Source organism: Ochotona curzoniae, unplaced genomic scaffold, assembly GCF_017591425.1.
Source record: "Ochotona curzoniae isolate NIBS_2020 unplaced genomic scaffold, NIBS_Ocur_1.0 contig_883, whole genome shotgun sequence".
Classification (NCBI taxonomy): domain Eukaryota; kingdom Metazoa; phylum Chordata; class Mammalia; order Lagomorpha; family Ochotonidae; genus Ochotona; species Ochotona curzoniae.
The window spans coordinates 53,240,138-53,247,203 of record NW_024466599.1 but is presented as its reverse complement, the minus strand read 5'-3'; positions in this window follow the sequence as shown (position 1 = coordinate 53,247,203).

The following is a 7,066-nucleotide window of genomic DNA, read 5'->3' as shown; positions in this document are numbered from 1 at the left end:
GCAGTGAAATAGGGCACCTGAGGTTCCTGTATGGCTCCTGTCCTATGATGGCCCCTACGCTGTGATGGCCCCTGCCCTGTGATGGCCCCTGCCCTGTGATGGCCCTGCCCTGTGCTGGCCCCCGCCCTGTGCTGGCCCCTGCCCTGTGATGGCCTCTGCCCTGTGATGTCAGGCCATCTAGGAACTTCCCAGCAAACAGCTTCAGAAGGAGAGCCAAGGCCAGGACCAGCTCAGTGAATGTTCCCAGTGGGCTTCCAAGGACCAGCTCAGCATTCCCGAAGGGCTTCCGAGGAACCCGCTCTATTGTCACAGGCTTTATGGCCAGAACCCTGGCTTTCCCTGTGCCAGCCTTGCCCAATGCTAGGATATTCATTCCCTCTGTCTTGAAACTTGGACTATTACTACATTCCTATTAGTAAATTCATTCACGTTGCAGACTTAAAGCCAAGCGGACTGCCTGAGCCCTCAAGAGGCTGTTTGTGTTCCCAAGGTGCTCTTCACTGGCAGCTGCCTCGTCCTCTGCCAGGAAGCCTGCCAGGAGCACACAATGCTTCACCCGGACTGCCTTGGTGACAGTGATCACTTTGGCCCCAAATGGGTGTTAGATCTTCGCTGGGAAACACTTGGTAGAAAAGGTTTTTGAAATAATCCTTCAAAGCTTTGTGGCATGGATTTAATTCAGGGATGAAGATAAAGTGGGTTTCTGAAAAACACCTGCATGCTTCATGGCACATGCAAATTTTCTGCTGATTTTGTAGCATTCACACCTGTGACTCAGCAGTGCTTGACTCTAAATGTGAGGTTTTTCTTCCCTTAAAGAAAACAAACATGGGTGATATTCTAGGCACACACAAATAGCTTGCTCTGGAGGTGAAGTTTGCTTAAAGATTCTTCAATAAAATGGTTTTATTAAGTGTGATCTTGCTGACAAACAATTAAATGGAAACAATAATTTGCTCATATCTGTAATCGATTATGAGTGACACAGGACAGATGCCAGGTTTGATCTATGGCTGAAGCTTTGTAAGCGAGAGAGATGTCACACATTTGGGAATTGGGGCAGCAGGGAGAAAAGCCATTGGATTGGAATAAAATATATTCAATTTTGGCTTTGGCTGTCACTTCTTGTGACACCAAATTGACACCAAATGTAATAGCTTCCACCCTGGGCACTTGCAGGGCAGAAAGTGTAGCACACATAGGAATAAGATAACTGCGCATTATGCAACTGTTTCCAGCCTGGTGGGCAAGTGGACAGCTGTGCCATGGTAGAGGAATGTCTAGTGTTGCAGGAGTTATCAGCAATGTCTGGCTAAGATAGGTCCATCAGTGAGGAAAGTGGTTGTGAGTGACCCTAGTGGCAGCCTGTGGCCCACCACTGCTGACTGTGGCTGCCAGAGCACTTCTAATGAAGCTAATGAGCCAGTGTATGGTGGAGGAACCAGGCTGGTTAGTCACAGACACAGTCAGTCAGTGAACAGGTGAGCCAGCCGTGGACCCCTGGTTTGCTGCTTGAGGGTGTTATAGTTTGGGAGGATTCTCATGTCAGCTACAAGAGGTGTCATGGATGTCATGCTATGACTTTTTTGGGGCAAATTCCAATAGATTCAGGCAAATTTCAAAGAAAAGCTAATTTTAGGATGATCTTTTCAAGAGGCTGACGTCTATGAGAAGGGCTTTGCTGTAATGTGTTATTTTTTTTTTTTTAAAGATTTATTTATTTTTTTTCATTGGAAAGGCGGATATACAGAGAGGAGAGACAGAGAGGAAGATCTTCCATCCGATGATTCACTCCCCAAGTGAGCGCAACGGGCCGATACTATGCTAATCCAAAGCCAGGAGCCTCTTCCGGGTCTCCCACGCGGGTGCAGGTTCCCACAGCTTTGGGCCGTCCTCGACTGCTTTCCCAGGCCACAGGCAGGGAGCTGGAAGGGAAGCGGGGCTGCCGGGGATTAGAACCAGCGCCCATATGGGATCCCGGGCGTGCAAGGCGAGGACCTTTAACCACTTGCGCCACTGCGCCAGGCCCTGTGTTATTTTTAATATCCTGTTTCATGAGCTTCCACCTTTTGAGATATGAAGTGATCTTATTTGAGTGCTGTGTACCAGGCACAGTTCTGGGCCTGTGTTCTGGCGTCCCACACAACTTTATGTACTCTCGGTGTGCAGGGTTCAGAGAAGCAGATCCAGTTTAAGTAACTTACTCAAGTCCACGCTGGACAGGACTTCTGGGGCCCCAGGTCTCCCGTCTATGAGGAGATCGGTGTTGGACTTTGAATGGTTTCTGTTCATTCCTTAGTTGTGCCATTCGGTTGTAACTCAAGTCACAAGTCATTTGTTGAAGAGCTGGAGTCTGATGTGTATTTGTGCTGGTGTAGGTCATGGTTAATGCTGTTAGTTTTTATATTCTGAAGGCCTTGAGAAGAAGTGGAAGCTGGTACATAACCCCAGGGGGGCATGGGAAGTCACCCTCCTCTGCCACACCGGGGTGAAGCCTGATAGTCATAGGTTTTATTTTTTCTATCCCATGTGCTTCTTTGTTTTTCTGCCTGTGTCACACGCACAGTGACAACCATGGGTGTCATTGACCTGTACAGGGGTGCTTATGGATAAGGATCGTTCATTCCATTGAGGAGCACTGTTGGGTGTCTTGACCCAGTGAATGAGGGAATTCCCTTGACTCGGTAGCTGCCAGGTGTCACCTCCCTTGGGCTCCAGGAACTGGAAGCTGTCAGGAATCCAGGTCCTTCTGGGACTGATTGTCTTAGAAGGTAAGAAAATCCAGGGAGTTTGGAGTTGATCATGGGAAAGCAGCCTTGGGTGCTCCCTAGCCAGGCTGCTTGGTCACTTCCGCCATTGGACAATGTTCAGATTTTGTCTGCGTTGAGATATAATTAGAAAGTAACCTTGTTTTCATCTTCATCCACACTGACCACAGAATGGTCTGGTCTGATGTCAATGTGGAATTATGTTTAAGAAGAGGACACAGGGCCTACATCTGGCTGCCAGACCAGCCAGCCAGAGCCAAGCCAACCCCTGGCTGTCAGAGACCGCGACTCAGGATATGGAAGACCTGAGTATTCCCTAATCAAATCTCAAACTGCCCTTGTTTAATGTTGAGCACTCCCTGTGTCTGGGCACTGGGGTGGAGGAGTTGGGCTGTGTATGCCCTGTGACATGGCTGCTGCCCTGACTACATTAGCACCATGACAGTCATTTCTCATGACTTCTGAAATGCCTGACCTTGCTCAGTTCCTGTCACACTTAGTAGCTGATGCAGCCAGATGCAGGATTGCATCAGCCTTCACTCTCCACTAACCCAGTAATCAGATGATGTTTTCAACATAGGTGCAGTGCCTTTCCTTTTTAGTAACTGGGTGGTGTTGTAAGGCAGCAAAACATTCTGATATAGCTTAGCATTCAAATGTTAACCTCACAAGATAAACATCTCATAGAGCTTTGAGAAAGATGGAAGTTTAATAGTTAATGAGGACAGTGTGATGGAGGCAGCGCCTAGAGCGGGAAGGGAAAGTGTTTACCTGGCAAGGCAACTCCAGTGTTCTGTCATGATGTGCAGACTCATAGAATCACCCAGAATTCGAGGGGACCCCATTCTGCTGTCACTGAGGCCCATCTGCTCAGCAGCAACGGGAGAGGGGAAGCTCTGTGTCAGAGAACCGAAGTCTCAGCGCAGTGGCACTAAGATCCCCGAGTGTCCTGCTAATGACAGCACTCCGTTCTGAGGGGTTCCAGAGTTTCTGATAGGCTGTGCTCATCCTCACTTCATTAGCTGTTCTCAGTGGAAGTCAGCATCAGTATGGCTTCGAAAGCTTCCCATGTTCCTCTGTGCCAAGGCTGCTGTCTCCTGTTTTTGTGAGAAACATTGACACAGTGAGAGCCCATGGGTGCTGGTACCAGGGCAGCTTAGATGCGGTGAAGAGCAGCACGGCAAACAGAGACGTGAGCCATACATGGATTTTAAATGTTCTAGTCATCCCACTAGGAAGGCAAAAAGAAACTGATAACCTTGATTTTAATAGAAAATTGTATTTTACTCCAAATAGCTAGAGAACTGACTTCATAATACAGTGTCTATTTTACTCAAGGATATCTCATTTTGGACTAGCCACATTCCAAGGGCTCATCAGCAACTTGGTGACTGTAGTATTTGCAGGGGTGACACAGATCTAGAATTCAAGGGAAACTGTGGCTCCTCTGGTTTCTTGGAGTAAGTGTGGGGTTCTCTTGTGAACTTCTATTGGTTCCTAAGACCACAGGAAGTCGAGTCAAATGGAGAACTGCTCCAGGTGGTCCACTCAGTGACCCCAGCTTGCACTGAGACCTTCATCTGGCCTTCAGGCAGCCGGCCTTGATCTAGGATCCAGGGAAGAGAACTGTCCTTTTAGCTCCTAAGTTAAATCATTTAAGACTGTTGTAGTTGACATAGGCTAATTTTCCCCTAAGAGATAAGTGTGTTTGAATATATATATATTTTCCATAATAAAGTTACCATCAAAATGACTTGCCAAGTTTTGGAATTTACTGTATTTTATGTCTGTCTGTCTGTCCGTTTGTCTTCTACTTGGGAATATTAGAGAAGACTCCAGAAGTAGGTGGTTATTCAGCTGTGTCCTTTTGAAAAGTGGGTCATCCTTTACTGCTGCTTTCCCAACCATAAGCAGGGAGCTGAATGGGAAGTGGAGCAGCCGGAACACCAAAAGGCACTCATGTGGGAGGCTGGCGCTTGCAGGTGGTGGATTAGTCAACTGAACCATTCTGTTGGGCCCAACTTTGTACTTTTTTATTTTAGAATCTTCTATTACATGGGTATGCCATTTGATTAATCCATCAGCTGTTGCATATTTGGCTTTTTCCACTGTTATGGATAATGCTGCTATGCAAATGTGTGTATAAGATTTTAGGTGGACTTAGATTTTCGTTGTCTGGTCTTTATTGTTAGTGTTGTGTGCCTTATCCTTTCTTTGCCTAAATGAACATATACTGTATCTTCAGACTGAACATACTTCCTTTTTGATCTTTAAATCCCAGGAATATGGAAAAGGCAGAAGCAATATTATTATAGGCAATTTAATTTCTGAGATTGAGGACCACATTTTTAAATTTGGAAGGCACAAGTGAGGATTGGGGGTGCAGGGAAGGAGAGAGAGAAGAAGAGAGAGGGAATCTTCCATCCACTGGTTCACTCGCCAAATGGTTGCAATGGTCAGGGCTTTGCCAGGCTGAAGGCAGGAGCTTCTAGAACTAGGAGTATGGGATGAAAGAGGCAGAGTCTGGACCAGGAAGACAGTTACGGGTCTAGGATGGGCTCCAGTGGGCTTCCTGGGGTATCGTAAGGCAGCCTTTAAAGTGAATGAAATGTTTTCTTTTCATTCCAGGGTGCAGCCAGTCTGGATTGTGAGCCCTGCTTCCACTGCCAGGAAATTTAATTTCAGAAGTACTTCATTGAAAATGATCCATTGTTCAGGAAGGCCCACAAACACGGTATGACATAGAGTGGAATTCTTCTGTTTTAATTGAAAGGCAGAGAGGCACACTCACACACACACACGATCCTTGAGACACAGTTATCAATTCTCATAGTGTAAGATTAACATGAAAAGGCAGATACATGAATCCAGATAAAAGGAGGTGAGAGTGACAGATGTTTTGGGTTTTCCCCAGTATCTGAACGTCTTCCTTCCATGTGGGAGGAATGTGCAGCCCCCTGTGCTCCCTGCTGGCGGGGTACAGCCCTAGGCCTGGTCAATTGGCTGTTCCTGCCCGGAGTTTGAACCTTCAGGGAGGGTTTTGGTTACCTGCTGCTACGTGGGAAATTGCTCAATAACTCAGCACCTTGAGAGACCTGTGCCGTTGGTCTCCTCCCTGAGCGGCTGGTTGGCAGGCCTGGTGGGTAGGGCTCATCCCGTGGCTCGTGTCCTTTGCTAGAGCAGTCTGACTGAGGCTGGGATATGTGTGGGGTGCTGCCTGGGTCTCTCCCTCTCCAGAGGGCACCCTGGCCTTCCCCACAGCCTGGCAGGCAGCCGGATTCTAAGGAGTGGCACCCAGAATTCAGTGGTGATTGGCAGCAATGCCAGGACTAGCATTTGGGATAGCAACATCAACAGGAGTGCCTTATTCACATGGCTGCAGAGGGAAACCTTGGCCTGGTACCTTGGTTCCTCCTGTTACATGAACCGAATTTTCCAGTCTTGCCGTTCATTTTGGAGTTGCACGATGACCTTGGAATGAGTCCCATATTTATGTGATTCAGTTCATTCTGCTTAATTTAGCCAGATCAATTCCTGTTTGAATCTGGGGACCCTGAGTGATGTCCTGGTTAATAAAGGAATCATTCAGGACAGAGAGGAAAGCAGATGAGACAGTGGACCACAGAGGAAGTGCCGATGGATAATAAACATCTGAGGACAAGCGTTCCACCTGGCTGACAACAAAAACAAAGGCACCTAGAGTAAACAGGAGCAAGCAGAGGCCTCTTTTGCCTGTAAAGTGACCTGAATAGTTACTGTAATCAGAGGGCGTGATGAGACCCGCTTTCTTAGATGGCAGGTGGGGACTGTACACTTGCCTAACTCTTCCTCCCTGGGGATGTTTTTTTTGGAAAACATGTATACAAATATATACATATTTAAATTTATTTAAAGTATCACAATACAGATTTTGGAGCTCAGTAATACTCCGCTCCACCCCTCCCTCCTGCCCTAATCCCCCATCCTCCTTTGTTCTTTTTTTTCTCTAGTTCCCCAAATCATAAAATAGGTCATCCTTTTAAGTGACCCCCAGGAGTTTGGCCTACACAAATTATTAGAGACCAGGATAGAAATTTATGCACAAGGATGTTTATACTATATTATTTTTAGCAAAAATTGGAAATCTGGATTAGGCATATCAATGAGGAATGAGTCATGTGCACTCACTCAGAAAAGCTTATAAAAGCTTATATAGGAAACCTTTGATGGATTCATATTGACTGATACTTTGTTTTTAAAAGATACATTTTTATTTATTTGAAAAAGGGAGAGTTAGAGGAAGAGAGGGAGAAATAGAA